Source organism: Eptesicus fuscus, chromosome 7 (assembly GCF_027574615.1).
Source record: "Eptesicus fuscus isolate TK198812 chromosome 7, DD_ASM_mEF_20220401, whole genome shotgun sequence".
In the NCBI taxonomy this organism is placed as follows: Eukaryota; Metazoa; Chordata; class Mammalia; order Chiroptera; family Vespertilionidae; genus Eptesicus; species Eptesicus fuscus.
Genome location: NC_072479.1, coordinates 76,156,915 through 76,173,415, shown reverse-complemented (window position 1 = coordinate 76,173,415; position 16,501 = coordinate 76,156,915).

The window sequence follows — 16,501 nt, the reverse complement described above, 5'->3', positions numbered from 1 at the left end:
CTAACTTGAACTAGTCTAAATTGGTCTAGTTGCTTCACTTGAAATTTTCTTTGAGTTTTTTTTTTTTTTTTTACCATTTACTGGTTAAATATAGAACTGTGTAAAACAACCTAACTATGTACACGGCATTATTTAATGCTCTAGTTTCTTTTTCTTTTCTTTTATTAAGCATTTTTAAACTTATAATATTCAAAACAGAAATAACGAGTGAAAATATTCTCATTTATAATTATACTGCTTTCATATGAAGGAGACATACAATGTTTCCTTTCTCAAACGTAACATGTTCAAAAGTCAGATGGAGGAGAGAACGTGAGAACAGAGCTTTCTGACTGTAGGCTAGTCACACCTTTAGCAGTGATGCCACCACCCACAGCCCTTCCCTCCCACTTCTTGCTCTTGGTTTGATTCTTTGCATGTCCTCTATCCGGTGGTTAGGAAGACAGCGAGTGTTCCAGGAAAGGCATAGAATAAACATAAGGTGACCAACTCCCAAGTTGTTCGGCAGTTATTCCAGGGTCAGAAGCCTTTCTTTACAACATCATCTGCAGCACATTAATGCAGCTTAGAATGTTTCACATGACGGAAACATTATAGTGTGAATAAGTGGTTTCCTTTTTGTTGGGAAAGAATGGAATCCAGCAGGAGTCAGTTATTAGCATTGACATTCAATTGTTTAAACATAATGAAAGTTTTCTCCATGGTATCCTGCTGTCTGGTTTTGTGTTCTTAATTTTTAACAAAGCTGTTAAACCCAGAAGTCTGCTCACCAGTATTGCCATACTGTATTTAAGTTGCAATGCATACAAAATTCTTTTTATGAAAATGGGCCTTTCTGAAAATACAACTGAGCTCAGGTCTAACTGCAAAAGAAAGATTCTTTTCTTAGGAAAAAAATAAGTTGCTCTACTGTTTTAAGCAGAACTGTCTAGACCACTTATCTCCTATTTTCGTAAGTTCTGAACTCAAATCGTTGGAGTCAAAGAATAAAGCAACAGAAAAGATTAAAAATATTTTCAGAGGTTCTGTGACTTAATCTCAGTTCACTTCTGATCATCATTTTTATACAATTCCTGGGAATGGGTACCTATTGTATTTGCTGTGAGTCATGAAACAACCATGCATTATGGGAGCTTCTGTGCTAGGTGTTGAGAGTCAACAGTGAACACAGAATCCCTGACTGTATGTGTTTTCCAGTGTAAGGACTTTCAGCTTCCAGATGATTAGATGATTTGGAGGTAAAAATTTATACATATGACCCTTGAACAACATGGGTTTGAATTACATGGGTCGAGACACAAATTTTTTTCAATAAATACCAGCAATACTGTAAATGTATATTCTCTTCCTTATGATACTCTTAATAACATTTTCTTTTGTTTAGCTTACGCTGTTGTAAGAATATAGATAATCATAAAATCATAATATGCTAATTAGACCAGACGACCTTCTGGACGACCTTCCAGAGGAAGCTGGGGCTGTGAGGGAAGCCCGAGTCCTGGGTGTCAGAAGGAAGCCTGGGTCCCGGGTGCCAGAGGAAAGTCGGTGCTGGCAGCCAGGGGAAGGAAGGCCTACTCTTGCAAGAATTTTGTTCATTGGCCCTCTAGTATAGATTATAATACATATAGCATACAAAGCATGTGTTAACCGAATGTTTTTATAGTCAACAGTAGGCTCTTAGCAGTTAAGTTTTGGGGGAGTCAAAAGTTACATGTGGATTTTTAATTGCACCCCTAAGCCCCATGATGTTCAAGGGTTAATCGTATGCATAATCTCCAAAGTATTTTTACGCCTGTATTTTTATAGCTTTTATCAGTAAATCTGATAGAAGCCTGATTTCTTATTTTAAAACAGTTGATTAACCTTCCCCATGCACTTATAATTGAGAGCACTTCAACTAATGTTACTTGAATTAGAGGGAGTGACACTCACTGGGTAATTTGCCTATGTATGCATGCTAAGGGTGCTAGATCTGCTAAAGTTCTGTGGAAGTCTCCCTGATAGATTTCAAAAGTTCTGGCTACTTGCCCCAGCTTCCTCTGGAAGGTCGTCCAGAAGGTCGTCTGGTCTAATTAGCATATTATGATTTTATGATTATCTATATTCTTACAACAGCGTAAGCTATACAAAAGAAAATGTTATTATGAGTATCATAAAGAAGAGAATATACATTTACAGTGTTGCTGGTATTTATTGAAAAAAATTTGTGACCCATGTAATTCAAACCCATGTTGTTCAAGGGTCATATATATAAATTTTTACCTCCAAATCATCTAATCATCTGGAAGCTGAAAGTCCTTACACTGGAAAAAAGAGAAAGATGAGTATCACATGATCTCACTCATATGTGGAATCTAATGAACAAATAAACTGATGAGCAAAATAGATCCAGAGGCAAAGAACCATGGAACAGACTGATCATTTCAGAGGGAAGTGGGGTTTCGGGGGGCCTGTAGAGTTTAACTGGGGAACTTATATTCATAAATGCATAACCCATGGACACAGACAATAGTGTGGTGAAGGCATGGGAGGGGCAAGTACAGGGAGGAGGGGGTCAGTGGGGAAAAAGACAACAAAACACAAACAAAGAGGACATCTGTAATACTTTCAACAATAAAGATAAATTTTAATAAATCAATATATTTAAATGTAAAAAAAAAAAGTTCTGGTGTTGCGCTTACCCCCTTGAAAATTTCACCCAACAACTACTAGAGGTACACAATTGTTCACTGAAAATAAATCAGGGAGACTTCTGATATATGTTTTTGTCTGTGCTGATAGGATGTTCATAGAATGGTGATTGATTAACAAATTAACTGCCAATTGGTCTTCACACTGTAACTTTTGTTGAAGGGCTCTTATTAGTGTCTTTGGATCAACACAGAGTCAGCCTCCTTCCTTTATCACATGACAACTTTTAGAATGTTTTAACTAAATTGTAATGTCCTACTGAGTCCTGTCTCTGCGAGACCAAATCTTAAGAAAACATGCATCACTTGATGTGGTTCTGAGATTTCCCAACATACTAGTCACTTGCTTCTCTCTGATCCAATTCAGGTACCTCTACATTCCTCTACTCTGGTAAAAATTCTCCAACCACTAAACAGGAATGTCTGCCAGATTCCTTACTTTAAACTCAAAGAATATTTTGAAAAAATATGAAATGATGTTAGTAAATATAATTAACAAATTAATTGCAAATCAGTCTGAGGTAGAGCATCTCCTGTATTGTTTCCTATTTTGTCTGTTAATCTGGAAATTTTCCATAAGTGTCCTAAAATAATTTGATCAATATTTTCAAAAAGTTATATAATTATGGTTAAAATGTGGACTCTAGAAGTATACTTACTGTCTTCAAATCTGAGCTTTGCTGATAACTAGCTTGTAACGTTGAAGCAATTGATTAATTTACAACTTTCTGAATATGTAAAATGGGGATGATAAGAAATTTTTCTAGTTCATTTGGTTGTTGTGAGAGAATTCCAATAAATGAGGTAAGGTAATAAACACCCACATAGGAACTGAAATACCGTAAACACTGTAAGAAATTTTAGTGACTTTTATTAATACTGAGAATACTTCCAGAAATGGCATGTACCATGACACCTGATTCAGTTAATCAAGTTCATTTTTGTTGTTGTTCTGAGTATAAGAATTAGAATATCGGGGTTTATTTTTCCAGACATGATGTCTAAAATGATGTGGGTCTGCTAAGTCCTTTGTGAATCAAATTATGACTTACTTTGACACTTGGAAACTCTAACTCTGTTGAACTCTGAATTCTGAAGCTCATTCCGAAGCTTATAGCATAATTGTTTTAAAATGCCATTGTCCCAAATGTATACAGATCTGACTCATATGTCTTAAATATATCTAGTTCTTTTTTACAAGACTGAGGGTTTTAGAAATATATTTCTTTTTTTTTTCAAAATATTCTTTGAGTTTAAAATGAGGACTATGGCAGTCATTCATATGTAGGAGGTTGGGAAACTAAGGAATTAAAGGCTTAAGTGAGTTGTGAAAGACCATTCTGATACTTAAAATGAATGAATGCATATTATAAAAAAGGTTTCCTGTTTCCTGTGGAGTTTGAGTACTATTGCTCCTAAAACTAATTTGAATTAAAAAAAAATCATATATCTCTCATCAATCCTGAAAGATGGGCTTATGGAGGAAATGAGCAAAACATCAGGTAAAGAAATAAAGTAATTGGCATTGGTTAAAGCTGAAAGGAAATAGGACACAGGCTGCCAAAAATACAAAAAATAAATGACATAAAAAGTACTTAAACAAGGGCTATTAAAATATCGCCAGTAAGAGCGAACACAAGTGAAAACTGAGTGTGAAATTTGTGTGACTTTGAAGTGGCCAAGATATAAAATTCTTTTTTTTAAAATCTCTTTCATATAAAAGAAGAAATTGGGCTGCCAAGTCATGAAATCTTGCAAAAACATATTTCAACCAAAAGCCTGTTTGCCAAGTACATTTTCACTTGAAGATAGATCAGCATGTCCAGATGACAGGGATCCATGGGTATTAATGTAAATGGCAAGTAACATTTCTAAGCTTCTTACAACTATATTTGAAGTCTCATCTAGTCACGGAGTAGTCAAGGAACTGTCTTCTTGGCTGATATTTCTTATGAATCTCGCATAATAATTATTTAAGTAGAGGATCGACTTAGGGTCACTTACTGATTGTCTGAATAAAAAAGCTAGAGTTTAAGTAATCCAGAGACCTCACTATTCTAAATATTTAGAAAGCCATAATATAGCATTTTTAAATCCGTAACATAACATACATTGGTAGATTTAATCTTTGTTTATTTTAACATCCAATACCACTGTTGCTTTAACTAATCTAATTTGCCAATTCAATCAAAAGAACCAGTTATTTCTTATGTGGACACATATAGGATGTCCCCAAAAATATATACACACACTTTGAATAATTATAAACGCAGTGTTTATTAAAATACACTTCATTTTCAAAATTGACCTATCAGCTGTTAAAGTGTGTATACATTTTTTTGGGGGGACACCTGTATAATAAATACACGTCAAATCAGGTGTTGCTTAATTTTGAGGTTCTTAGAGGACATATTATTTGAGCCTGTGTTGATGTAGCAAATCTAGAATAGAACCATAAGACTTTTTTTGCGACTTTGTTTTGTCAATTTGAGTGAGCCACTTTATTTCATTCAGTCTATAAAATGCCATATCAGTCAGGATAGGCTAAACTATGCTGCATTAACCAATATTATTCTTTATTGTAGTCACTCAAGGATTCAGCCTTATGGAGGTCCTATTTTCATGCTTTCATGATTGCTACTAGAGAAGAAAAGTTGCTTTGGCAATTAAATATTTCAGTCTGAAAGTGATATATGTTTCTTCTACTTAGATTTCATGAGTTAACACAAGTCACATGGCTATATCTAACTTTAAAGGAGTTGAGAAGTGTAGTCTTATTATATGCTGGAAAGGAGAAAAACTAGTTATTTATAAACTAGAGGCCCAGTGCAAGAAATTTGTGCAGAGACGGGTAGGGTCCCTAGGCCTGGCTGGCGATCAGGACTGATCAGGTTCCCTGCCTCCCCGCCTCCTCCTTTCCTCGCTCCCTCAGCACCACACTGCCACCGCTGGTCGCCCACCACATTTCGCGCCGCCTCCTGGTAGTCAGCACATGTCATAGCGAGCGCTCGAACTCCCAGTCTCCTGGTCGAACTCCCTAGGAGACACTTTGCATATTAGCCTTTTATATATATAGACTAGGGCCCCAGTGCATGAAGTCGTGCAACTTGAAAGGAACTGTGGGCCGCGAGGCTGCGGTAGGCACAAGGTCAGGTCTCAGCCCATCCTCTGTGCCCCCGCCCAGCCCCTCCCCCATACCCCTGGTCACCTGTCTGCTGGCAGCCCCGCTCCTGCTGCTGCTGCTCCCATGCACTGACGGCATCAGCCCACTCGCACCCGCTGAAGGTGCGGTTGGGACCAGCGCTGTCAGCAGGTGTGCACGACAGCTGCTGCTCCGATCACCCCTCAGGAACATGGGGAGGTGGAGAAACCCTGAGGGTCGACTGGGGCCGGCAGCCACCGCTCGCACCTGCTGATGGCACCGAGCAACCAGGGCCGGTGATGGGCACCAGCAGTGGGTGTGAGCAGTGGCTCTGGCACTGGCAGCGGATGTGAGCAGGGCCGGCACTGGCAGCAGATGCAAGTGCCAGGCGGGACAATGGCGCATGGAAGCAAAGAATTTTCAGTAACTACCAGAGGCTCGCCCTGATGACAGTGACCAGCACCCCACCTTGGTCTGGCATCCCCGCTCACCTGCTCTACCATCCCGCCATGGCTGACGCCCACTTTGTTCCATGAATGGCCCCTGGTGGTCAGCGCACGTCATAGCAACCGGTTGTTTGGTTGTTGCGCTGTTCGGTCTATTTGCATATTAGCCTTTTATATATAGGATAGTTGTATTACTCTCTGGAATAAATGTAATTACTTATTTGAAAATACTTGGGATACAATATAATTAATCAAAGATTATAATTTATATATATATGTATATATATATATATATTAAAAGGAAAAGAAACTGAATATTATAAGAATGGTATCATGTGAAGTAGAATATTCCAATATGCTTAATTACATGAAAGTTCAGATTTTATTATAATTTTACAACATTCCTGTGGCCAAAGACTATGGGGGTGCTTGAGGCTACCTAAAAGCACAAAACACCTTCATGTTTTAAAATTAAGGTATAATTTTAAATTTACAAAGTTAAATTTTTTAATTTAAGAACACTAATGTTAAAGTGGAAAAATTGAAAAAAAATTTTAATTTACTTGTATCTGCAGTCCTATTTTATAATCTTCTCAAGAGTTTTTTTGTTTTTGTTTTTTGTATCTGTGAATAAATTTGAGAATGAAAATAATTCAAGCAAAGGTTACTTTTGCTTCATTTTCTTGCAGACAGAATTACCTAAAGAATTACTCCCTCAACTGTCAGATTAAGAGGTTATGTTAAAGTCTACCTTTAATAGTCCAAAGTTCCCTGAGTCATTCAATGAGGGCCATTCAGGAAAATGGAGTCCCAACCCCATACAGTCTTAGGGTAAATTAGAGAAAAAAAATTAGTCAGAGGTGCAGTATTTAAAAAGAAAAAGACTCGCTTTCCTTAGTTAGGAAGACATCCGTTTTCCCCTATTTCCGTCCTTCCAGTTTCCAGGGCAAAGAAAGCCCCAGACCTGTAGAGAGAGAAACAACAGGCATCTCACCCAAAGAGAGCAACCTCCGCAGTAGGTGAAAGAAGCCCTGGAGGCCGGGAGAAGTTGCTCTCCACCCAGGCCTTCCTCTCCCTCCCCAACCCCGGGCGGAGGACTTAACTAAAACGTGCTCTCAGCTGAGTAGGGAGAACTCTGCCAAAGCAAACTCTGTGCGTGTAGGTTCTAAACACATTGCTAGCAAGGCGATTCTGTTCAGTGAGATGAAAACCTGGATCAATTCCATGATGTGTGACTTGACTGAATCCCTAATTCTCTCTACATTAAGGTGACCAGATTTTAACATTGGTAAAGCAGGACACCATTGACCGGGGAGGTGGGGGGGGGGGGTGTTCTTGATTAAAAATTTGGTCTATATGGAGCAACAAAAATTTTCATAGAATGCAAAAATAGTATTGTAATATATTTTTTAAAATTTCAACATAAGTACAATTTACAAATGTAATAAAAAATTATGTCTAGTATTATTTTATTCTTTGGCATATTTCTCATTTGAGTGAATTTTTTTTAGTAGATTGCTGTCGTTGTTTAAAAGGTCATGAATTTGCCATAACGTAAGTCGTAAGTGTCACTTTCAAGGCTGGCGCTAGACTTTTTGCCGCCACTATAAAATATAAATAATATGAGTACTGTCTGCTAAATTCAAGAAAATTTATGTATTTATGAAATAAATAAATAAATTACTTACCTAAATTATCTGAATAGCTGATTTGTAATGACATCACTTGTTTAGCTAGCTTACTAGCACGCAGTACGATGTGTATCGTCTGAGAGACAGTTACAAAATGTTTTCGTCGTTGCCAATCCCCAAAAATGCCATTGTTCATTAAGTCCAAACAATGGTGGTCAAATTCTAACAACTGATCAACAATGTGAACTTTGATAAGCAGTTCTCGATAATCAGTTCTCAACAATTATTTGTTATTATTAAAGTTTAACAGTATAAAATTAACAAAAATAATATAAAACTCATATCCTGGCTAAATAGCCACATGGCCTCCAAAAACCGTATATTCCCTTCCCGTTCTCCTGCAGTTCCCTAGCTTGTCGTGCATTCTTTCCAAAAATCAAATCGGGACTTTTTTAAAACGCCGTGGGACGCGGGACAAATTGTTAAAAATCGGGACTGTCCCGCCAAAAGCGGGACGTCTGGTCACCTTACTCTACATGTCCATTTCCTCATCTGTAAAATAGTTCAAATATCACTTGCCTCCGCACCTTGCAGGATTCAGGGGAAAATCAAAGGAGATGATGTTTGTAAAAGTAAGAAACCTGCAATGATAAAAATCAAATCAATGTCTGATTTATTTTCTCTACCAATCTGCCCTCAACCTCTATTTTCTTTCTATACACAGGAGATGACACTGCTTTGCATGGCACCATCTAAATAGGAGGCCCAGCACTCAGGGTAATGACAGATGAATTCCATTCTTCCCTCCCCACTCGAGAAAGCACAGCATGATTCAGGTGAAATAGGAGTGATACTATCAGAGAAAAAAACACCCTGAATTCCTGTAAATTAATTTTAAAAAGTAAATAATTTTTCAATGTGGAGACCTGTGTTTAGAAAAATCACTGTGGCATATCTTACAATAGATTCTAATATGTCAAGGGATCCGGAGTGGCAAAAAGCCACGTTCGCATTCACCTAGGAAATAGGGCATGCTCACAGATTGGGGGTCACACACTCTCTTTGTTGTGGCATAAGAAGGTGGTATTTGTAACATCCTTCATTGACTCCAGGGGTGAACAGCAGCAGAGGCCACGGTGGTGATGATGCGAAGGCAGCATCCCCACAGGCGGCGAACACTGACTCCTAAGGTAGTCAGCGATTGCCCACGCAGAACAATCTGGCAGGTCTCATTACTGGTTGAATAAGTGATAGGGTGTTGGAGAAAACAAGATGGATAACAGGCTTGTGTGTGTCAGATTGCAGGTACCACTGGAGCCCTCACAAAGGGCATCAGTCATAAGAAGGGGACAAATGACAGAGATATTCACCCATGACTTTCCACATCATTTCCCCAACACTTCCTCACCTCCCATCAATTCCAAAACACACACACACACACACACACACACACACACACACACACATACAAAACAAAACAAAACAAAAAAAACAGGCTATTTTAGATCCTACCCTGAATGGAGTGTTTCCCCATTTGCATCTTGTTGTTGTACTTTTTTCCTGTCTAGTCATAATATGCACCAAAAACAACATGTGAGGACAACTTTGACTTAGGATATACCCTGTGGCTTGAGCACATGGTTCATTATAGAGCTGCTAGCAGTCAGAGGTTGGCACTCTTACTTAATGGAATAACAGATAGAGAGCAAGAATAATAGCTCCCTTGTCTCTCAGTCTATTAATAGTGGAGCCATTAATATTGCAAAATGACTGGTAATAAAAATATTTTAAGGGGGGAAAAGCCTTTGCAATAAATGAACGTTTATAACTAAAATGGTTGCTAGAACATAAGTCTAATTCTTGAGAAAGCAGAATACTAGTTTACTGGATACACGTATTTGTTATTTGGCATTATTGTTTGTTTATTATGTTATTCTTCCTTTCTAAAAATGACGGCTAGTCATTTCCCTCTTAGCGTCAATGTCCAAAATATACATGGCAACTCATGACCTAGGAATATATTTATATAGCATCACAAACGTTTTCCATGGCAACAAGCCCTGTCAAGCTGTCAGATGCCACAAGACAGACTTCTGAGCAGTTCCCAAACAAATATAATTCTAATATAGAAATGAATAAGAACCCTGCTTTGTACAGTGATATCTAATATTAAGCCCACAAACATACAGGACTACACACCAAAATATAAAAAATAAATGTAAAAAGAAAAAAAAATATTCATCTTAAAGATGCATGCTAGATAAACATCGACTCTGAGAAATAAAATGTCGTCAATGTCTAAACTCCATTTACTTGGACAGTAATTTCTTTTCAGAAGATTGTGACCACTGTCTTGAAGTTATGGTGAATTTTCTCAAGCAACCCTATTTTATGAACAGTGAAAAATTAATAAAAGTTTTAGACATTCAACAGTCAACCCAAACAACTGTGCCATTGATTTCCCTAATGAGAATTATAGACTTAAAATTGAGGTAATAAGAAAGACAAAACTTTGGCTTTTTATTCTACCTCTCCCATACTCCCTGGTGGCTCAGAAAGGTGAGGAATAAAACATATGTTTATACAGAATTGCAGTCTAGTTATTTGGCAGCAAGATATAGGTGGATAGGTAACGGGTACATGGATGAATGAATGGAAGGACATATATATCTGTCTCATGGCTAAATAACAGATAGCTGTCATTAATCTTAGGATAATACAGTATGTTTTAGTCAATAAGTTAATTATTATACCAGTTTTGCCGTTGAGCACACTGGGGACATTCATGCATTCTTTATTCAGCTTTTGTGAAAGTTCAGAGTAAAATCTACCAGTATGAATTCCATGCGCTAGAAGATCTTAGTTCTACAGCTCAGATCACCTATATTTTTGTCCTGGTTATACCACTGTTTTGATTACTTATTGCCATAGAACATACCATCCTAAAACTCAGTGGCTTAAGAAAAATCAGATGTCGTGATTCTGTGGGTTGGCTGGGTTGGTTAAGCCAATCTTGAGGGTGGACACCAGGTGCTGCACTCAGCTGGGGGAGGTCACTGGTACTGGGACACTGGGTCAGCTGGACTTCCCCTCCATGACGTCTCAGGGCCTCTCCCTCTCCATGTGGCCTCTTCACGTGGCCTCTCCTACAGAATAACCAGATTTCTTAGTGGGGCTTAGGGATTCCAAGAGCATAAAAGCAGAAACTGCCCAGCCATCTCAAGGCTTAGTCTTGAAAGTCGTGCAGTGTCACTTGTGCTGAGTTCTAGTCATTGTAGTGAATCTTAGATTGGGGAGTGTGTGACTATCAGAAGGTATGGTTCATCGGGGGCCACCTATGTGACAGGCTACTTCATGTGACCTACAGAATTACTCCCTCAACTGTCAGATTAAGAGGTTATGTTAAAGTCTACCGTTGATAGTCCAGAGTTCCCCGAGTCATTCAATAAGGGCCGTTCAGGAAAATGGAGTCCCAACCCCATAGAGTCTTAGGCTTCTTTTATTTTTTACATTGTTTAAAGTATAACAAGTAGTTGAACATATGTCTCCTTTTTTTTCCTATTGACCTCCCTCCCCCCCGCCCTCCTACCTCCCGGCACATCCCCTCACCCCCCTAGTGTCCGTGTCCATTGATTATGCTTATAAGCATGCATACAAGTCATTTGGTTGATCTCTTACCGCCCCCCCCCCCGCCCCAATCCTCCTTTGTCTTCCTGCCGAAGTTTGACGGTCTGTTCGATGCTTCTTTGTCTCTGTATCTATTTTTGTTCATCTGTTTATGATGTTCATTATATTCCACAAATGAGTGAGATCATGTGATGTTTATCTTTCTCTGACTGGCTTATTGTCTTATTCTTAGGCTTATTTTCAAATCCACCTGGAACAATCCTCATTTGTGATAGAATTGGCAGGCAGCTCAAACTGAGTATGTCTTAATCACGACCTTCCTTCCCTATCTCCTCTTATCCCTGCAGTCCATATTTCAATGGATGGCACTCTACTTCCAGTTATCCTTGTCAGAAATCTGGAAATCATTCTTTTTTTTAAAATAAATCTTTATTGTTCAGATTATTACAGTTGTTCCTCTTTTATCCCCCCATAGCTCCCCTCCACCTGGTTCCCACCCCACCCTCTGCCCTTACCCTCCCCCGCACTCTCCTCATCCATAGGTGTACGATTTTTGTCCAGTCTCTTCCCGTACCCCCCCCACCCTTTTCCCCCCTGAGAATTGTCAGTCCACTCCCTTCCTATGCCCCTGATTCTATTATATTCACCAGTTTATTCTGTTCATCAGATTTTTATTCACTTGATTTTTAGATTCACTTGTTGATAGATATGTATTTGTTGTCACTTTGTTGTTCATTGGAAATCATTCTTGACTCCTTTTGTCAATAACAGCCACCAGTCAGCAAGTCATAACTGAGGAAAGCACCATCAGCATACCCATCTTTCAGATGAGGAAAATACTGAGAGGTTATTATCTGCCCAATAGCATAGACGAGTAAATTCTGGAGCCCATGTTCCTAATCATGATGCTATACAAGAAACTCCTGGCTCCCCCAAACTATGAAAACATCTGAACTTACACAGTGAATACAAATAGTTGTTTTGGTGTTGTTTTTAAAGTACAGTATACACCCTTGGATTGTTTGTGTGATAGATAATTTGTAAATTTTTCAATAATAGTGTAGCTCTAGGAAGATGGCTTTAAGAAAAGGATAAGTTGCCCATCTATTATATGAGGGATCTAATAGAAATTCTCTTTTATGAGTGAGGAAGACTAAGATATTCATGTCAAATGATTCAGCTCAGGGGAGCTGGCACTAGAATCATGTGTAGAAACTGCTAGCAATGAGTAGCTAATAATTAATTAGCTGAACGAACTGGACATATGGCACACGTTAAGATTATTCAGCAGGCCATGATGCTGAGGTCAGACTCTCAGTAACAGGGTTGATCTGTTACTTTGTATCTATTTCCTTTAAAACTTCAGCAGAGAAATGAGAAATGTTAGGTGAGGATTATGTGCTACCAACTTTTAACTAAATACTTTTAAAACTATTTTTAATACAGTGTTTGTGTTGGGGGCACAAGATAAGGTTCTTGAGACACTTGAAGTATATATAAAGGCTTTTCTGGAAATAAGGGAAACTATTCGTGGAAACGTCTCTTCTCCAGAGAGTGAAATAAATCAACCAATTACTATTTAAAGCATGTGAATAACCCCCTCTTTCCCCAACTTTTTAAAATTACTTGTTATGACTCTGGATATTTTTCCCACTAATTTACACTGCAAAAAAAAAAACAAACAAAAAAAAAAAACAACACATTGGCAAGTATATGGATATTTTCTTTGAAGCCACTGAGCGAGCAGTTACAGTGTAGCTGATCACACTCTTCCCCTTCTGGTATTCTGGCTGCTGTTGGACCATAGTACCCTGGAGGCACCATCCCTTGGGACTGGGAAGACATCTTCGGTGTGTCCTGAGGACATACATTAAAGACAATTAGGAAACGTCACACAGACCCAATACACACTGATCTAAACAGTCTCTACAAATTCATGTGTGTTCATTTCACTCCAAGATTGGCCAATTTGATGAGTCAACATCCCTCAGGCCTGCCCTCTCTCCATGGTTCCCAATTTCATCCAGTCTAAATATAAACGACTATTTGGTTTATATTTCCTCCTGCTCCATCCTAGTCTTCTTCGGGCATTCCTAAATTGAGGAGATCTAAATGCATCTATCAATTTGTATTAAACTCCTGTAAATCTATGTCAAAAATACACATTAGTAACATTGAAAGAGAAGGGATAGGGAAATATTAATCCCCCTCTTTCTGGCCCAGAAAGTGTGGAGCATTTTTCCCCTCACAATATATTCACCTAAGGCCATGCCGTGAGGGGAGAAAGGTTGATTAGGATGCTTTGGTCTGAGGCTCAGCACAAGTTGTTCCCTTTGCTACCCTCTCCCAAGTGACCCACTCAGAGCCCTTTCCTCATGACAGCGCTGGCCCCGTCCACAAGAAAGCATGCCCGTCTTGCTTCTGTATAATGCATAGTTCACTTGTGCGTTATTCTAAGAGATCTAAGTGTCCTGAGCTTATTTTTATAAAAGTGGAAACACTTTAGGAATACATTTCACCCAGATTCTGAGTCCCCAAAAGGGATAATTTTAGAGATCCTTCAAAATTCCTCCTCCTTCGTCTTTCTTCAGAGCCACTGCCTCTGTGTCTGGCATCATCTCCCATGTGGGTCACTACGACCTGTCCCACTTCCCTAACTCCAGGCATCACCCTGACACACACACACACACACACACACACACACACACACACACACACACACACACTGGCTGCCAGAGTAATCTTACTAAGACATAAGCCTGACCACGGCATTCCCTGCCTTAAAAATTTGCACTGATTCGCCAGTCCTTGTTGGATAAAGTCAAAACAAAAAGCGGCATGGGCTCCCCAGTCTGTTTCAACCTTTACCAATCATATCCCTATCCCTTCCCTTCTATCTTATGTTCAGATAGGCCGAGCAGTTCCCCAAAAACATCAAGTTCCTTTACACCTCTTAGCCTTTGCACACACTGTAATCTCTGTCTATACGCCTTCCTCCCCTTCTCCTCCCAGTGATCTCCTGCTTATCTTTAAAGACCCAAACTACAGATCCAGAGACAGAGAATCAGACCATCAAACCTCAGAGGGAAGGTAGGGGAGGGTGGGGATAAGGGGGAGAGATCAACCAAAGGACTTGAATGCATGCATATAAGCCTAACCAATGGACACAGACAACAGGGTGGTGAGGGCATGAGTGGGGGGGGAGGTTGGGGGATAATGGGAGGATAAGGACACATATGTAATACCTTAATCAATAAAGAAATTAAAAAAAAAAAGACCCAAACTAAGTGTTACCTTATGTGGAGCCTATCCCAATATAGACAGTGTAGCTACTGTCCGCTGCAGTACCAGCTTAGACAAATATCTTCTAAAGCGCATGCCACACTGAATCTAGCTCTCCCCACTGGGCACCAAGCATGGAGGTTGTATCTCATGGATCTTTCGGTCTAGATTAGTGCCTGGTAAGAAGAAAGCACTTCAGATATTCATTCATTCATTCATTCATTTGTTGAATAAATGTGGTATAATTTCTGGTTTACTATTGAAAAACATATTAAACATAGTCTCTGCTATCAGAGATTATAATGTAGGTGGAGAGAGAGACACTAGAGACACAAATAAATGTGCAATTACTGTCTCTAGTATGTGCTTTGATAGAAAAACAGAGCACAAGAGAGACCATGAGGAGTGGATGGAAGCGTTCATTTAGATGGGGAGAGGGGCGGGGAGGACATCTCTGAGGGTGTGGCCTTTACCTTGGGCTCTGAAAGGTGGGTAGAAAGTAGCCTAGAAATGAGGGAGGAGAAGCATGTGCGAAGGTCTGGAAATTGGGACAGGCTTGTGAAAGGAATTGGGAATAGGTCAGTGTGGCAACAAGGAGTGAGCAAGGCGACTGGGTGTGCGGAGGCCTGGGGACAGGCAAGGCCAAATCGCAAGGAGTTTAGATTTTATTGGAATTTCACTGGGGGAAGCCGTTATAGGGTTAATGAATGTTGAAAGTAAGTTCCAGAAAGAGACAGAGAACATTACCATTGGAGTGACAAGAGGTTTTCTTCCTGGGGGATCCTGGGTGAGAGATTAATTGAGCTAATGCGAGGACGGAGAGCCCAGAGGAGGGACGCGTTTGTCACTCATCCTTACAGAAGAGAATTATTGACAGTTCCCTTTGGAACAAGCCGACTCTATTTGTCGCCAAGAGCTACAGTTTCAACTGTTTGAAAAGTTATTAGATCACTCCCTTATGACTGAGAAAAACATGGAATATGTCCTCAAAGGAGTCATGCTCTGATTAAGGACCAGGCCGCAAGTGCTGTATAACAAATGTGTAATTGGCAGCACGCTAGACAACTTCACTTGGATTCTAAAAGGCACCTCAAACTCAATCTGCCTAAAACTGAAGGAGCCATTCCAGTTTCCCACCTTCCCATCACCACCTGCGTCCATGTGGCCCTCCCGTGTGTTCCTTCCCTCAATGCCTGGCACGCTCCTCAATCCCAGATGTCAGCACTGACACCTTCCTCTCCCTCACCACCCAGAACCAATCCATCACCAAGTCCTGATTATTTTACTTCCTAAAAAAATCTCCAAGTCTGTCAACATCTCTCCATCCACCCCACCACCACACAGTTCCAGCTATTATCATCTCCTTTCTGGACCTCGGCATTAGGCAACTAAAGGATAGACTAGAGCAGACTAATAGATTTATTTCCTGTTAATTTTTTAACCCTCAAGCTTATTCTTTTTTTAAGTGTTAGAAATTTTATTAAAGTTAAAATTCCACAAGGTCATATTTATACAAATCAAACTGAAGAAAATAAAAGTCCAGGCATACAAACCATCATCTCTGTTAATGTGCCACCTTTTGTCTCCAGATGTCAATAAATGCATGTATTTTAATGATACAAAAGATCTTAAGAAAGTCAAATCCACTGTTCCTTTGTAATGGGTAAAAAAGCAAACAATTGT